Genomic DNA, 19,131 nt, shown 5'->3' on the forward strand with positions numbered 1-19,131 from the left:
AGTGTATTGTATTTTTAAATATTAAGTAAGAAATGTAATAACAATGAAGATCATTTCAAAGAAGGAAATTATCTAAAATCTTAACATCCTTACCTGAACTATTTTAATTTCTACAAGTTACCTTCCAGTTCTGAATACCTATATACACACACATATTTTTATAAGTCTATGTAGTGTTTGAGAAAGTGAATACATTACTATCCCTGACCCTCAATGTCTATAAAATTAAGGGATTCGACAAACAACCTCTAATCTCTTAGTGACTTCTAATTTTTTAAATATCTTTCAAATCTCTTTCGATTCAAAAATAAAGTTTTAAAACATAACTGTGTCTAAACTACCTAATATTTTCTGGAAAAAATTATAAGTCCATCACAATGGGCAATATCTTTACTTTAAAATATCATTCACAATTATAAAATGTAAGAGGATTAATCCCTAAAAATTAAGCCTAAAAGAAAAATTTCTGTGATATAGAAATTATGAATTAGCAGTTTGTTGAACTGTAGAATGCATGGTAGGGGGAGAGGTTTGATTATTTAAGATTTTTGAGTAATAATTTAAGTAAAGTAGTGTTCTCAAAGTAGTAATTTTAATAAAGCCTAATGTACTAGTATGTTTGATAAGAGGATACAAAAAATTCTGGTGATTACTTAATTTTCATTTATATCCCACACTTTCATTCTCATAAGAGAAAAAAATTTAAATCCTTTCATAATTTCTTAATTTTAATTGTTTTCATTAACTAGCACTATGTAAAATTATTGATTTTGGCACCTACTTAGACTAGTTAGAAAAATGTGCATATTTTCATTATCTCCCCTTCCACAATTTTGTTTGCATTTTTTAAAATATTTTATTGATTTTTTTTTTTTTAACAGAGAGGAAGGTAGAGGGAAGAGTTAGAAACATTGATGAGAGAGAAACATTGATCAGCTGCCTCCTGCACACCTCCTACTGGGGATGTGCCTGCAACCAAGGTACATGCCCTTGACAGGAATACACCCTTCATTCCACAGGCAGATGCTTTATCCACTGAGCCAAACCAGTTAGGGCTTGTTTGCATTTTTAAAAAATTGCTAATAATGAGCTCTATAAGCCTAGCTATAGCATGCCTAATTCTTTGAATATCTCCAGTAACTCCTATGTTACAAATATAATGTGCATAAATTCTACCACTATATCATATACTCAATAGTATGAGATTAATAATTGAACGCCACTATTATTCCATGCAACATAAGTGAAGCAACTATGATCTCTTTCATGTTATTTTAGTTTTTTTTCTCTTTACCTTCATGAATTCCTTGTCTTTCAGTCCAGATCCTGTGATCTGAAATCATTTAAATTATTAAAAGTTTTATATTTTTAACCTTTTATACTTCCAGTAGACAGGATATAGGAAATTTAGTGACGTAAATTCTTTAATAATCTTTAAAAGTCATAAGACTTGTTAGCTGTGACTAGAAACAATTAGGAATAAATTTCAGGGAAATGCCATAATGGCATAACTTTTGTTTTCTTTTATTAGTAAGCCACATGGCTTTCCTCTCAAACCCAATGAATACGTACTGTGTTCTTAAGATTTTAGTTTCATCAGCATCATAGAAATATATGTTTCCCTAAGTTTACTCACTATAATTTGTGATTACTATTTTTCTTATCTGTGAAGGAAGTACAACAGCTCCCACTGGGGAAATACCATGTTAAGTCAATCCTAAAATAAGAAATCTAAGGAAAAGGTCACATCCTAATAACTTGTGCAAATCTAAATTCCCATGGAGCTTTAAAATTATTTTGTAGGAGTAGAGTATTAACAACGTGTTGTTGAACCTCTTCCAGATAGTGTTGTAAAATTGAGAGCACTTTTGTGTACAGAAGTAACCACTGAAATATAAATACAGTTGACAAAATCTAATTTTTTTTAGCAATCTATTTTGAAAAAATCAGAGAAATATGCCATGACTAATAAACCACAAAATATTATTTTTTTTGTTACTTTCACTGGAAATATCAGGAGTATTACTCAAGAAATATTATAATAATTATCAATTTCCTTATCTGTTAAGATATTTATTGTGAGAATCAAAGATGAAATATACAAAGAGTGTAGAAAAATTTTACAGATTTATATATCTTTAAGGGATTATTACAATAATTGCCTTTAATTTTTATCTTTTCTAAATGAAGACATCAAAATATACATAGGACAAGTAATTTATTCTCTCCCACTCAAGCTGAAAGACACCAATATACCCTTACAGTATTCTACTCACTGATCAATCCAAGCCATTCTTTTCTTTTTAAAACATATTCTTATTGCCCTGGCTGAGTTGCCTCAGTGGATAGAACATCAGCCTGCGGACCGAAGGGTTCCCAGTTTGATTCCTGTCAGGGGCACGTGCTAGGGTTGGGGCCTCGATCCCCAGAGGGGGACATACAGGAGACAGCCAATCAATGATTCTCTCTCATCATTGATGTTTCTATCTCTCTCTCCCTCTCCCTTCATCTATGAAATTAAAAAATATATATATGTGTGTGTGTGTGTGTGTGTGTGTGTGTGTGTGTGTGATTTATTTATTTATTTATTTATTCATTCATTCATTCATTCATTCATTCATTCATTTATTATCTACAAGAGGTCCAGTGCATGAATTCATGAACAGGAGGGGCCTGGCTGGCCTGGCCCTGATCTGCGCAGATTAGGGCCAGTTCTGTCAGGAGGAGGAGAGGGTGGGAGGTTGGCTGGCCAGCCTGACCCGATTGGGGCCTAATCAGGACCGGGCTGGGTGGGGGGAATGGGCCACGAACGATTGGCCAGTAGGCCCTGCTTCTGATTGGGTAGAGCACATGTGTCAAACACAAGGCCCGCGGGCCAAATCCGTCCCGCCAGGCCTTGTAATGTGGCCCGCACCGCGCTGTCATCACTGCACTCCGCTGCGTTTCCATCACAATGACAGTTTATGACTGTTCAGTAAACCATTCGGCCTGCGATTTAGGCTGGATTTTAGATTTTGGCCCCTTCTCTGATTGAGTTCGACACCCCTAGCGGTAGAAGGAGGGCCGATTGGGGGTGGGGCTGGCTATGGGAGGGGTTGTGGGTGGTAGGCGGGCCAGCCCCACCCCAAATGGGGTGAGGGGGCCTATTGGGGGCCAGCAGCTGGGGGGAAAGACTGTGGAAGGTTGGCTGGCTGATCCCACCCCCAAATTGGGCCGTTTGCTGGCCTCAGTGGGTGTCATAGCGACCAGCCATTCCGATCATTACAACGTTTCTATCTCTGGCTTTTCATATATATAGATTTATCTATTTATTGCTTTAGAAAATATACATCTTTATTCCTTGGACTCTACTTTGTTATTACCAATTAAAGCAGAACTGAATTGTTTCTTGCCTTATTGACCTACTGCTATTAATTTTCTTAATGGTGATTATATGTTTTGAGTACTTCAAGGATTATAAAATATACCTGGGTAGCTTCCTATTGAGACACAGTCTGTAGCAAGCCATTTTTGTAGCAAGCCAAAAATTAGATATTTGTGCATTTAGTTATTTCAGTTTCACAATAACGTACTTACATACAATAAGAAATTTAATTTGCTTAAATTCTTACCTATGTGGCAAGTTCAAAGAATTTCTGCAACTATACAATATCTTATTCAGGAAAAACATTAAATTCCTTCATTGTATATGTTAGTTCATTTTTTAAATTTTCTTTTATGCACCAACATGAAAAGGGTGAAATGTAATAGACCTATATCGAACCATATATTTACCAGAGATAGTACTAAGTGGAAGCAATCACACTTTTAAAAATGTAATGCCTCTGTGTCTGACAAAGTAAACTAACTTCCTTTAAGTTCCAATCTTTTTAAAGAGTAACTGACCTGGGATGCATGGTGGCTAGAATGTGATGGAGTGACTTGACTTTCATCCTTAGTAATACATGAAAGTTAAAAAAAATGTTGCCCACTTGTGTTCTCAATTTATGTCTTAACTGTTTTTACCAGACTTTGGAATAAAAGTAATAACAACAGGAAGAGTTTAAGACAAGTAAATTATTTGTACACTTCTGATCTTTGGTGCCAAAAGTGGTGGGGGAAAATATCTTTTTATATATGTACCTACTAACTGCTGCTACTATAAATTTGTATGTGTTTTTTAACCGGTTTAGTTCCACTGGATTGTGTGTGTGTGTGTGTGCGCGCGCGCGCGTGTATGTGTGTGTGTGTGTGTGTGTTTTAGTTCAGATTTTCTGTATTCCTCATTTGAGTTATTAGAGATTGTCCTCTGACTCAGCAGTCTACCATTTTCAGTTTGTCCTCCCAGTTGGCAGTTATCTTTCTAAAACACACCATGTTTACATTTCACCCCTCTTTCAGGGAGCATTGGAGACTTTGTGGTCAGTCTCAATCTATTTACTATCACAAATATTATGGTTAAGCCAAGCCAGACTGCTCATTGTTCCTCTCACAGCATTGGGTTCATGACTGGAATGTGCCAATCATCATATATTGTTGTTGATTTTTATAGTTTATGGAGTGAGCTTCTTAAGAACACAGACTGTTTTCTGGGTATCCCTAGTACTTAATATAAGTTCTGGCAAATATTATGAAAGTAATAAAACTATAAATGCTATTGAAATTAAATGATTCAGATATACTTTTATTTCTACTAATTAAGCATAGTATTATTAGCAATCTTGCCTAAATATTATTTTAAATTTACCAACTAAAGATACAAAGCCTGGTACAAAATTGAATTATATTAAGAGTTTCCATGATATAATAGGTATTTAAAATTTTGTAAACTTAACCTTTGCATGGGCTTTTTATCAAATGTTGAAAATGAATCCATAAAAGCATATAAGTACCTTATCAGCTACTTCTTCCATAGCTTTAGGATGACAAATATTCAGTGTAGGGACTGATTATGGCTTTTCAACTTCCTATAGCTTTTGAAGCAGGGCTTGTAAGTCAAGTAAAGGGCTATAATAATTATTTAAACTGAGATTTCTGTTGCTCCTATTTGTATAAGTTATTTATTAAATAAATACACGTATTGAGCTACTTTTATATATCCAGCAGTGTTCTAGACAAAGTAGAATTATGAGATATCCTTGATCACAGTCTTGTCTCAAAGACAAAGATAATATACACACCACATGAAAGAATTAAATAATAAAGCAGGGCAATGTGTCACTGAGGAAAAATACGTAGTAAAAGTTCATGGAAGACACACAATGAAGAGCTAGAATTGTCAGCAGTTGTTTGATGAATGGCTGTACCTGAGCTGAACCCTGGAAGTAAAGATATGAATATATGAGAAAGAATAAGATGGAAGTTTCAAACATGAGGAACATTATGGGGAAAGAATTTCAAGATATGGACGGACATACTGTATTCTACAATCAGTGGCACAATAACAAGGAGAGGACAAGGGCTAACTTTGAATACAAGGTCCATGTGGAATGTGGACCTTGTCTAGGAGGCATTGGAGAGCTTGAAGAATTGGGGGTAGGGAAGTGGTATGATAGAAGCAGCTGTTTGGAAAGGGCAAGTGAAAGAAATATTTTGATAACTTATTTGGTGACTGAATAAAATAAAGAGGGTGAAAGAAAAAGAAGAAGAAGAATGAACTTTTGGTCGATGTAGAGTGATAGAGGATTTTAAAAGAAATAATAAAGAAAAAAAGACATATGGAAGAGAGACTTTTTGGAGGAGGAAGATGAATTTTATTTCAGACTTGTTGAATTTTAAATGAAGGTGGAATGTCTCAGGAGAAATATCCCAGAGAGATGTGAAGATATGGGACCACATCTTAATTCAGAGGTCAGAGCTAGACATATTGATTTGGGCCCACTTAGCATAGAATAAAGAATGTGTTGAAAGCTGAAGTCTTAAGAAACAACACAAAGGTAAAGTTTAAAAGAGGAAGATAGATCTATTTTTAATATTTCAAGGAACCTCCATATTTTATTCAATAGTGGCTAAACCAATTTACATTTCCACCAACAGTACACAAGGGTTCCCTTTCCCCCACATCTTTGTTATCTGTTGTCTTCTTTTTTTAAAAAGTATATTTAGCCGAAACCGGTTTGGCTCAGTGGATAGAGCATTGGTCTGCGGACTGAAAGTTCCCGGGTTCAATTCCGGTCAAGGGCATGTATTATACCTTGGTTGTGGGCGCATCCCCGGGAGGGGGTGTGCAAGAGGCAGCTGGTCGATGTTTCTCTCTCATCGATGTTTCAAGCTCTCTATCCCTCTCCTCCTCTCTGTAAAAAATCAATAAAATATATATATTTTTAAAAATAGGTTTAAAAACAAATATCTTTATTGTTGAAAGTATTACAGATGTTCCTCCCTTTCTCCCCCTATTGACCACTCTTCTCCCCACTCCCATCCCCTCACCAGGCCTTCACTTGTTATCTCTTATCTTCTTACTGATAGGCATCCTAACACATGTTAGGTGATAACTCATTGAGGTTTTTATTTGCATTTTCCTAGTGATTAGTGATTTGCTACTTTACGTGGACCTGTTGGCCATTGGATGTCTTCTTTGGGAAAATGGCTATTTAGTTCCTCTGTCTATTTTTTAAATGGATTTTTTTTGTGGGGGTGGGGGTGGGGAGTGATGTTGTTATTGAGTTGTATGAGTTCTTTATGTATTTTGGATATTAACCCCTTATTCAATAGATACTTTGCAAAAACTATCTCATTCTGTAGGTTGCCTTTACATTTTGTTAATTGTTTCTTTTGGTGGTTGGAATACTTAAGTTCTAGTATCTTAGCAAGTTTTATAATTATAATACAACCTACAGGCCCGATGCATGAAATTCGTGCAAGAGTAAACCTTCCTTCCCCCTGCTGCTGGCTGCCAGCACCAGCTTCCCTCTGCACCCAGGACATGGGCTTCCCTCTGGCACCTGGGACCCGGGCTTTCCTCAGAGCCCCAGCTTCATCCGGAAGGCTGTCTGGAAGGACATCCAGTCTAATTAGTACATTATATTTTTATTATTATTATAAGATTTACCATATTGTGCATTAGATCTTTAGGACTTATTTATTACCTGTTGAAAGTTTGTATGTACACTTAAACAGCATTAGTCCTGTCCCCTTATCCCTGGTAATGACTGTTTACTCTGCTTTTACAAATTTGACATTTTAATTTTATTTCTTTAATAAAGGCCCAGTGCACAAAATTCATGCATGGGTAGGGTCCCTAAGTGGCTACTGGCTGCCGGCTGCTGGCTGCTGGCTACCAGCCAGGGGCTCCCCTTCCCCAGCTGCCAGTTGCTGGCCAGGGCCTTCCTTCATTCCGTGCCACACTCTGGTGGTCAGCACATGTCATAGTGAGCAATCAAACTCCCAGTCAGTCAAACTCCCAAGGGGACACTTTGTATATTAGGCATATATATATTTGTTTGTTTGTTTGTTTTACAAGTTTGGCTTTTTTAGATTTCACATATAACTGAGATAATAAAGTACTTGACATTCTCTTTTGAGTTATCTCACTTAGCCTGCTGTGTTCAAGGTTCATCATGTTGTTTTAAATGGCAGGATGTCCTTCTTTTTTATGGCTAAATAATGTTCCATTGTGTGTTTAGATATGTATACCACATCTTCTTTGTTTGTCTGTCAAAAGGTTGTTTCCATGTTTTGGCTATTGAGAATAGTGATGCAGTAAACATTGGAGTGCATATCCTGTTTTCATTTCCTTTGGATATATACCTAGAGTGGAATTTCTCGATCAGATGATGGAAATGATAATTATGCAATATGGTTGAGGGACTAAATATGTTATGGTGGCAATTATATTATCCTATATAATAAAAACCTAATATGCTAAGTGTCCAGTTGGCAGGTCGGCCATTCAACCAATCAAAGTGTGATATACAAATGATATGCTAAGACCACTCAACTGCTCGCTATGACGTACACTGACCACCAGGGGGCAATCAACCGGTTGACCAGTCACTATGACGTGCCCTGACTTCCAGGGGGCAGATGCTCCAACAGATAGGTTAGTTTGCTGCTGGGGTCTGCCTAATGAGAGATAAATATTGACAAAATAAAATGTCACCAATAAAGAGGCTTCAAATACAGTAGTACTCTTCCCATTCTTTTTCTCCTCTTTAATCTCTCATCTCAGTCTTTTTCATGACAATTCAGAAACATGTTAATTGTGTGGTTAGTCACTTTTCATGTTGTTTTTATATAACTTTAATTGTTGTTTTTTAATTTGGTTGCAATATTGATTTTCTTTATAAAAAGGGAACTAAATTTGGGAAATTAATGGACATTTAATTGGAAATCCTAGGAATTTTAAAATATATATATTGTAGTAACTTAAAATTTATGGCATTCTAGTTTCCCATCTATTTTTAATTTGAACATTTCCAAGCATATTTCCTTTATGAAAAGGAATTGTGTTTTTTATTACGGAGAGAAAATTATTTAGAAAAAAAACCCACAGAAATCTGTTTATGAACAAATTTAGTGATGCTGGTATAAGAAAAAATAAAACCACAAAGTCCTTCCAAATTTAGTAACACTTCCCATCTTAAACACATGATTTCAGTTGTTTCTGGGCTAGCTAAAGGTTACAAAATGTCACCACAATACCATTTACTTCCTTATAGGTTCTTGGTACCTCCCCCATACCCCTAAATATGGTAGAAGGAGTTGTAAAAAAAAAAAAACCTGTAGGATGACAATATAGTTTATTACACTTTTAGTTAGAAGTATTCTGCCAAAATGAGCTGAGAATTAGAGGAAGTAGATTTAAATTTACAACAGTCTAGTAATACAGAATATATTTTTTCCAGACCATCATCAAACAACAAGCCAATTTATAACTTTAATGCTTCATACAATGGAAAAATTACAGCTGTAACAAAATCAACAAAGACACCTCTGGTTAGTGCTCTTAAATGGGAAAATTAACTGCAGGAATATATTTCCAAATACATGTTTTTGTACACTCTATACTACTTCCCAAATATTATCAATTTTCCCTCTTTCTATTAGGGGAGTCACTGATTCTTCTCATCTTTCTGATGAGGAATTAGAGCCGGAGTTGACATTTTACTTTTAGCCTACTTTATCTTCAGTGATCTGGCCATTGGAAGATGTCTTTGTTTCTCTTTCATTACCACGCTTCAACTTGTAGATTGTCTTCTCTTTCCCTGAGGTAGAGAGAGTATTTTTTTTTTTTACATGGGATACATGGAAATGCAGTTTTTAATAAGTGGCTGTTTGATTGTTAGATAAAAAATAAAATATTGGGCAGGACAAACAAGTATGCAAAAGCTGAATGTTCAGTGGAAAACAGCAGTTATTCTGGGTTTTGAGTCCAGCCAGTAGCATGTCTTAGGGAATCAGCCATCCTGTGAAAATATGAACTTGAAGGTGAATGATTTTATACTTGTCCCTTAAAAGTTCATTCAATTTTAAGTATTTGTCTATATTTTTTCAAAATATACACTTCATAGAATTATTTTTTTTAAGTGACAAATTTACTATGACATACATACATATAAGTTATGTCAAATTAGGTTATTTTGTAATTTAAAATGAGAGGTAGGGTGAAAAAAATCAAGTGGTAAAAAAAGGAAGCTGATTGTTTAGTCCAATTTGCTTCTTCCTCTTCGGGCTGCTGCTCATTTTATTTTAGCTATTCTGTTAGCCTGACCATAGGCGGTGTCACAATCCTTTTACAATCGTCTGCACTTAAAAAGTTAGAACCACCTATAAATCAGTAGTCTGAGTGGAATCTTGGCAGATGAGGTCTCAGTCAGGAAACAAGCATTTTGTTTATATTTAGATAATTTGAGAGCCTGGCCTCTGGGCATTTGGTACTGAGTCCAATAAAGAGAAGCCTGAAGAACAGAAGATTTATTATGAATAGATGTCACCTTTCTCCTGTCAGGGGCTTAATTCCAAGCAGCCGGAGAAAAACTGAAAACATTGTCTCTTTCAACTAAACTTGGCAAGGTTTGTTTTAAAGACAGTCAGGAGCCCAAATCAAAAGTGAATGAAGACCGAAGCAGAGAATGTAAGATGACAGCTGGCATGAATGCTTTTTTGGCCCTGCTGAGAAAGGGCTGAGACCCAAAGTCTGAAGAGGTAGAAAGAATGATAAATGTTCCCCAGTACAGTTGAGCTACATTTAGGAAAAGTCCTTTGAAACTTAGTCATTTCACAGAAGAGGTGTTAAAATCCCAAGGTTTTTCAGCCACAACTGCCTTTTGCTTCTATTAGAATCACTCATCAAGTCAAAAAACAAAGCAAATCTTACCTATAATAGACAAACATGTATTATAAATTGATCATACCTCCGATAAGCCCATAGCCAATCAGGAGTGAGTATGCAAATCAACCCAGCAAAGATGGTGGGTTAATTTGCATATGCAGGTGTGGAGCAGCTGGGCAGGGTGGGGCACCTGCTATGAGGGGAAGGGGGAGCAAAGGGAGCTACAGGAGCTGTGCTCTAGCTGGGAGCGAGGACTCGCAGTTCCTGGGTGGCCTGGGAGCAAAGCCAGGGGAAGGAAGACCTATTCTTGCACGAATCTTCATGCAACGGGCCTCTAGTGTATTAAATAAAAGAATTCTTGCCTGGCTGGCATGGATCAGTAGTTGAGTGTAGATCTATGAACCAGGAGGTCATGGTTCGATTCCTGGTCAGGCCACATGCCTGGGTTGCGGGCTTGATCCCCAGTGTAGGGTAAACAGGAGGCAGTCAATCAATGATTCTCTCTCATCATTGGTGTTTCTGTCTTTCTCTTCCTCTCCCTTCCTCTCTGAAATCATCAACAACAACAACAAATTTTAATAATAGTAATAATTCTTTAGTATCTTAATGGCATTGGCAAAGCTTTGTTTTCCCTTGCAAAGCCTGTGTACTATAAGGTAAACATTGAAATAGTGTTAAGTTCTGCTCTTAGAACCTATTGTGTAAAACAATTGTACTCTGTCCTTGAGTCTGATAGTCCCTTAATCACTTATTATCTCCTCCACTTGAAGAGGATAAAAAGAATAATAGAAATTAGAATATTTAGATTTGTAGTTCAACTGTTTTCATTGATCCTTCAGGCCTTTAACATTCATCTCTAAAGATGGTTAATATTTAACTTGAGCCATAAATAAAATTAAAGTTTGTACTGTTTGATAGGTCTGAACCAGCTACAGGGAACTCTATAATTTCAAAATAAACAGATAGACTAACTGATTAGTAATACACTTATTACTTCTAATTCTTGAGATCCTTTACTGTAGAACAAGTTTGCCTATTAAAATAATGTGTTGTGTATTTTATACCTTTATTAGATCATTAACAGGTTAGCAATTCAGATACCCAACCAATAAATAGCAAGCTATCTCTTCTTTATTTTTTTATTGTGATAAAATATTTGTAACATAAAATTTGCCATTTTAATTATTTTTAAGCATACAATTTAGTGACATAATTACATTTACAATGATGTTCAGCTACCAGCCCTGTCTATATCCAGTTTTTTTTCATCCCCCAAACAAGAAGTCTGTGCCCATCAAACATCTCCTGACCACCCACCTTCCGCCTCTGGCTGTCTCTTTTCTACTTTCTGTCTCTATGAATTTGCCTGTTCCAGTTATTTCATTTAAGTGAGATCATACTGTAGCCATCCTAGCAGGTGTGAATAAGTGTCTTATTGTGGTTTTGATTTTATTTTTCTAATAGCTAATTATATGCGACTTCTTTTCATGTGCATACTTCTATATGTAATTGGAGAAACGTCTATTCAACTTCTTTGCCCATTTTTTAATTGGGCTATTTTTCTTTTTGCCTTTTTATTGTTCTTTCACTTTTTAAATTCATGTTTTTACATACTTCTTCCATATATCAAAAGAATCACTTTATTTGAGCCCAAGGAGTTGCTTTCTATCAGCCTTTCATTGCCAAAATCAGTAACAGAAAAGCAGTCTCTGTTCATACGAAATAATTTTTCTGGATACTTTGATGCTGTGGAATTCCTTGTATTTTCTCCCAAATCTCAGTTTAATGAGCCCATGTGTAGAGTATGATTCATTAGAAGTACTCTAGAAAATAAATATCCATTTTCTTAGAATGATGAAATTTTAGACCTAGAAAAGATCATCTCTTTCTCAAACTGGGATCCACAAATTCTTGGGGATTCACAAACATATTCTTGGGCTCTGAGAGTTTTATAATTTAAAGATAATGTGTTTTCTATCAATAATAATCTAAAAGGTCATTATAAAGCCCAAATTTCACAATTCAAAGACATTTTAATGGTTTCTTATATAGGTTTTCTCAACCTAGCTTACAGGTCCTCTGGGGAGTCTGAGGACATAACCTTGGCAAGTCTATAAGGAATCCCATTTCTCGAAAAGGGATCCATACATTAGTTGGCCAAATCTAGCTCCCTCTCCTTTTACAAATGAGGCCTAGAGAATGTAAATAACTCTGGCATTGACAAAGCTTTGTTTTCCCTTACAAATAACTTCTGGCATAACACAGCAAGTCAATAAAATCGACACTAAAACTCAAGTCTTCTAGGCTTTATTCAATGTTCTTTGTGCTGTGTGGGCATACTTGCAGGAATCATGTCTTCATTGAGTTTATAAGGTAGTGGTGAACGCAGAAAATGAACAAGTAATAACTAAAATGAGTGCTGTGAGGGAGGAAATGGGGTAATATAAATTGTATAGAGTGATAAACAGGATAATTTAACCTAGTCTGAGGGTCTAGGGAAGTGATTTTTTTGCTTACAATCAAAGAGAGAATAGGAGTTAAAGAGAGCTGTGAGAACAGTGTTACAGACAGGAAATAAAGTGTGGAGGCTCTGAGGTGGGAAAAAGCATAGTTTATTTACTGATTTAAATGGAGAAAGGCTTCAGAGATTCACAGGCTCCAGATTATTCCAGATGGGATTGAAGACAATCAGGAGTCAATACACTTACTGGTGATGCTGGGATTCTAGTGTAAGTTTATCAAATTTAAAGCCAGTATTTTTTCCATTTACACATCTATTTATCACTGGAAGTTAGGAGACCTAAATTCTAGCTCCTGAAATGATCTGTAACTAAATAACTCTGGATATGTCACTTACTAGACTATTATAAAGCACAATAATTTGTACTCACCGTCACCTAGACATACTTAATGCTCCTTCCTCTTGCCTTGAATGCTCTATTCTTCCTCTCCAGGTGTTCATTCATTCAATCACTAATCAATTCATCAGTCAACCATACAATGGTCTTTATTCATACAATAATAATTATTGAGGTTCTGTGACAGAGATATGAAAGTGACTTAAATACAAGGTCACTGTCATATAGTCTCGACACCTTGCTCACCATATAAACCTTAGCTGAAATCCCATTTCCTCCTTGGAGCCACTTCCATAAATCATTCCATTATGACATGCTCTTCAGAGTCCCTGTGAAACTTAGTTATTTTTCATTTATTTGGCACTTAACCAGGTGTTACCTTGTGACATCTCTTTTATCGGTTGGCTGGAATTCTTATTCAAATCATGAATCATTACTTTTCACCTCTTTGCAGTTTGTTTTCCAACAAGATATAAATTCCTTAAGGGCAGGCTTACACTTCTCTGTATTTCCCACAGTGTCTTGTAAACAGTAAAGTTTTTTCACTGGGTTCTTTCAGCATGTGTTTGTTGATTTGTGTTACATCTTTAAGTTCAGATTTTACTTCCTGTTTAAATGATTTTGGCCATGTCAGATAGTTCCCCTGAGCCTCAGTTTTCTATTTATTTTTTTTTTTTGCCTTTTCCCCCCAATAAAATAGAAATAATTACCACCTCTCAAGGTTAAAGAAATAATATATGTAAAAATACTTTTTATACTTTTTAAATTTTTAAATTAAATTTATTGGAGTGACTGGTTAATATGAGTAGGTAAGTTTTGCCTACCTGGCTGCTCAGTGGTTAGAACGTTGGCCCAAGGACTAAAGGGCCTCTGGTTCTATTCTGGCCAAGGGCATGTACCTCAGTTGCAAGTTCAATCATGGGCCTTGGTTGGGATGCATGTGGGAGGCAATCAATCACTGTGTCTCTCACATCGATGTTTATCTCTGTCTCAGGTGAGGATTAATAACAGCAAAAAAAATGTATGTAAGTTTCAAGTGTACAATTCTATAATACATTGTCTGTATATTGCATTGTGTGTTCACCCAAAGTCAAATAATTTTAAGATACTATATGATGTTACTACTTATTTTATACTTTGTGATGAAATTCGCCCTATCTTGAATTCTTCCAGGAGATTCTTCACGTCCCAACATTTACTTCAGCTGTTCACTTGATCTACCTTTATCTCTGTTACCCTACCATATAGCTCTTTACAGTTTAAGATCTTTATTTGCTCTAAGTTTGTATCTATTTTTTTACCTTCATTCTGAGTATTCCCAAAACTTAATTTTATTTATGACTAGCCTAATCCAGATCCATCAGATTAATGGATCCATCATACTACAAAATTGGGAGTAATGGAAATTACTGTTTATTTTCTTTCAAGGTAACTTAATCCATTCACTTGTAGTTTCAGATTCATATAAAGTGTTGATTGTTGGGAATTTGATATTGAGAATTGTTTAGTCTGTATTAAAGCTCTCCAAAGAATATGTTAGGACTGATATCATCAAAGCTCTTATTGCTATAAATATAAATAATTTTAATAACCCTGAAATATATTAATTTCAATAATTAAGTCATATGATTAAGACTTCCCAAGTTTTAAGAATTTACTGAATTGAATTATTCTGGTGTTTACTACTTTGCAACCATCAAACCAATCTTTATTTTACTGTCTTCGTTGAAATAAGCTTTTTTAGATCTTTTTTTTTTTTTTTTGTAGATATCGGCAAACTCATTTTATTTTATTTTTTAAATTTATTTATTTTTTATTGATTATGGTCTCAAATAATTGTCCTTATTCTCCCATTCCCATCCCAAACCCCTCGCTAGATATGGCCCCCCCCCTCCAACCTCTGTTGTCCATGGCCACTGGCTAGGCCCATATGTATGCACACAAGTCCTTTGGTTGATCTCTTCCCCTTACCCTCATTCTCCCTTATTTTCCCTTTGAGGTTTGAGAGTCTGATCGATGGTTCTCATTCTCTGGGTCTGATTATGTTGTTCATTATTTCCTCTCGATGTGTGAGATCATGTGATCCAAGAAATACCCTTGTAAGAACCTAAACTGCAACAAGCCATAATGGTTATGCTGAGAGGCAAATGAATCAGTCTGTAGTGAGTTCCTTTCTGGGCCAACAGTTCTTTTGAGTCCCAATTTCAATGCCAGATAGTTCCTTAGGTGTACATGCCAGCCATGATATTTCAGATCTGGTTGGTGGACAAATGGTGATATTGCAGGTCTGCCTGTCTCTGGTTTGGTCCTGGGCATCCTTCAGCAACCCGCAGCTGCTGTCTGCTGGTATGCTGAGGCAAGTCTTTTAATATGACCATTGCTTTCTCTAGCTTTTCTGGAGTGTGGTTTCTTTGTGGCTAATGTCTTCTCTCCTCTTGGAACCTTTCAATAAATGTATTGACTATTGTTATTGTTTTTTATGTTGAAAGATATTAAAATGAGATTTGTAATCCAAATGGGCATTACTTACTTCACATCTGGTTCCTTGAAAAGTAGCCAAATGCAATAATTCTTAATGCAAGAGAGCCTTGGGCAAAACCTTTGCAATTCCCACCCGCCTTTGCAAAACAACTGCCCTGTGTGAACCTTTAACATTGAAAAAAAAAAAAAAAGAAGCACAGAAATTCTGCTTCACCACATTTAATTACAGATTTCCAGTACAGTGCTAATATGATTCCCACATTCATGAGCTAACACTTCCATTAGAAGTAGAAGGTAATGGGGAAAAAACTATGGCAGCATTGACCTCGTTTCTAGTTGCCAGAAACCAAGATGTCATGAAATATCTCTCTCTTGAATCTCCTCACTTTGCTTAATTTTAAAGTGATTATATGTCCGAGTTGCCTGTTACAGTCTCAGTGGTTGTTGTCTGAGTGTAACTTTTAATATTGCCCTCTTTCACTCTTAAAAGTGTCCCAGTTTGTGAATGTGTGGTCATCTCAATCCCTTAGAGACACTAATCAGAAAGGGTAAAGAGTGGGAATTATGAGAACATATTAAAAAGGGGAAATGATACTTAGGATGAGATAAGGCTGAAACCAAAAGACTACTACTGATCAGAATTCTCAGTAAATTAAGATAAAAGCTGAGTTGGAAATGGATTTGTGAATAAATTCTGAACATCGTAAGATCTACCATATTAATGCTGGTTGCTCTTGAGGAGAGGGGAAAGGCAGGTTATTACCAGGTCAGGAGTTTGTGGTCTCTTTTATGCAATTCTAACGTTAAGCTTCCTTTCTGAGGTTTTCCATGCTGTGAGTCTTTCACCTCTTGATACTCTTTGAGGACAAGTGATGCTGATATCTAGTAGAAACATTTCACACTTGATCTTAGCCAAAAGGCCGAGAAGCGATCTAGTAGAAACATTTCAGAAAAAAAAAGATGGAAGATAAAAGTTCTTGATAACTCTCCTCTTCTTTGAAAAGCTTAGCTAAATTACTCTGCAATTTACCTTAGTATTCTACTCAGAAATTTTTAATCTTTCAACTGTGGAAAGCTTGCTTGATCTTCTCTTTTAGTGAATCCTGCAGATTTGATAGCTCCTATTTTTAATACTGTTTTTACATAGTGTCTTTATTTTATTTAAGGTAACTTTTTTTATTCCAAGAGCACATTTCTTAATTTGATTTCAGAGAGAGAAATGAGAAAGAGAGAGAGAAATATCATCAGTCACCTCTCACACACAGGGATGGAACCCACAACCTGGGTATGTGCCCTGCTCAGGAATCAAACCTGCCACCCTTCAGTGCACGGAATCTAGCCACACCAGCTAGAGCACTAAGGGTAAATTTAAAGTAACTTTTTAGATTATAAGGATAATAGTCATTGAAAAAGATGCATAAAAAAAATAGAAATCCTATCTAATAAAAGAGTAATATGCAAATTGACCATCACTCCAATACACAAGATGCCTGACCCCATGTGGTCAAAGATGGCTGCCCCAAGATGGCCAGCAGGGGAGGGCAGTTGGAGGTGACCAGGCTGGGTGAGGAGGGAAGTTGGGTGCAACCAGGCCTGCAAGGAAGGGCAGTTGGGGGGAAACAGGCCTACAGGGGAGAGCAGTTTGGGGGTCAAGGCCTGTAGGGAAGGGCAGTTGGGGGATGGGGGGAACCAGGCCTGCAGGGGAGGGCAGTTAGGGGTGACCAGGCTGGTAGGGGAGGGCAGTTAGGGGCAATCAGGTTGGCAGGGGAGCAGTTAGGCATCAATCAGGCTGGCAGGAGAGTGGTTAGGAGATGATCAGGCTGGCAGGCAGAAGTGGTTAGGGGCAATAAGGAAGGCAAGCAGGCGAGGAGTTGGGAGCCAGCAGTCCTGGATTGTGAAAGGGATGTCCGACTGCCCATTTAGACCTGATCCCACTGAGCCTAAATGGTCAGTCAGACATCCCTCAATGGGTCCCAGATTGGAGAGGGTGAAGACTGGGCTGAGGGACATGCACCCGGCCTCTAGAAAAGAAATAATATCTCATAATTCCATCACCCAAAAATAACTAATATCAGCACTATAGCACAGTTTATTTAAACTTTCTTACATATATATTTTTTCAATGTTTAATGAAGCTCTTAACATTATAATTTTAAGGATAGTGGTGTTATTTTAGTAGCAATAGGAAAATAATATTTTATATTTGTACAGAGTTTTAAAATGTGTAAAGGTCTTTTATATAGCAACATTTAATCTTAATAATATCTCTGTAAGGTAGAACAGATATTGCTCCCCATTTTACATATGGGAAAATAGAAGCCCACAGATGCAGTAACTTTCCCAAAGACATCAGTAAGTAGTAGAGCTTTGATTACAACCCTGTGCTGCTTCACAGTCCAAGATTCTCTATGTACAACTCAAGAAAATAATAATATTAAAACTTTCAAGTATCGAAAAATGGAATCAGGTCTAAAGAACTAACTAATTATGTGAAACTAATTCTTCAATTGGGAAAAGAAAGTAAGGAAGAGAAATGTTGTATTTGAATAAATGGTCTTTTCGTTTTTATAGGGGTGTGTGCAAAGGGTGATAACCACCTTTCTTAGAGCCTCTTTTGAAAGTAAAACAAGGGTGGCCAAGCCCCTTGTGGACATGGAAATCTGGAGTAGGGCACTCTCCTAAGGCTTTGAAAAGACAGCACACCATCTGTGTGGAGTTGACAATCAAGTCTTTAACATCTAACGCTGCACTAAGAAAAATAAATGAAGTGAAAGACTTGCCCTTTTATGTTTTCAAAGGACTTAATAATATACCTGGAGAAATTAAACAAATATATAAGAAACTATTTAGGTGTAAATTATGGGGTATTGAGTCTATGAGTTACTTGGGGTTAAAAATGAACTAATTGCCATTCAGAGACCATTTACTTTGCACTAATAAAGAAAAACACATCATTGAGTGTTACAACATATTAAGATCCAGAAGCCAGAAACAGGTCTTGGTGGATGACAGAAATAGGTATATACACATTCATTCACACATTTATGCATCCACTCAACATTTATTGAGCACCTACTATATACCACAAATACATAGGAGTGAGTAGATATATCCTTTAGAATACAACTTAAGTTACATGTTAGGAAATAGTGAACAATAAGTTAGGTGAGTGGGTGGGTATGTGGGCAGATTATAGCAATAACATTATTAACCAATGCAGAAGTTAGATGAGATTTTGATTAGGGACAAGAGTTTGTAATATGTAGATGAGTCCTCAACACTTAAAATTCTTTGAATGGAAGAGCTAAAAGAAAATGTTAGACATCATCTAATCTACTTTCCATCCCTTATCCCCACTTTAAAAATGGTTATTTAATATATGGAAGCAAAAAATACCTCAACTAGCCTTAGCAATCTTGAGAAAGAAGAACCAAGTTGGCAGGATCACAATACCAGATATCAAACTATACTAAAAAGTCATTATAATCAAACAGATTGGTACCAGCACAAGAACAGGCATATAGACCAATAGAACAGAAC

At 36.2% G+C, this 19,131-nt stretch overlaps 1 protein-coding gene across 3 annotated transcripts in view; it reads left to right on the forward strand.

The window, feature by feature from the left end:
* The window catches only part of PPARG (peroxisome proliferator activated receptor gamma), a 131,581-nt gene that overhangs the window by 29,374 nt on the left and 83,076 nt on the right, over nt 1-19,131 (forward strand). The window contains exon 1 of one of the 3 annotated variants that reach the window (XM_036431151.1): nt 8,898-8,916. The exons of the other annotated variants lie outside the window; for them this stretch is intronic. The gene's annotated coding sequence lies outside the window, so the exon portion shown is untranslated. Of the gene's footprint in view, nt 1-8,897; nt 8,917-19,131 lie in introns of those variants that run through there. 3 annotated transcript variants of the gene reach the window in all.

Source organism: Pipistrellus kuhlii, unplaced genomic scaffold (genome assembly GCF_014108245.1).
Source record: "Pipistrellus kuhlii isolate mPipKuh1 unplaced genomic scaffold, mPipKuh1.p scaffold_m20_p_11, whole genome shotgun sequence".
NCBI classification, from domain to species: domain Eukaryota; kingdom Metazoa; phylum Chordata; class Mammalia; order Chiroptera; family Vespertilionidae; genus Pipistrellus; species Pipistrellus kuhlii.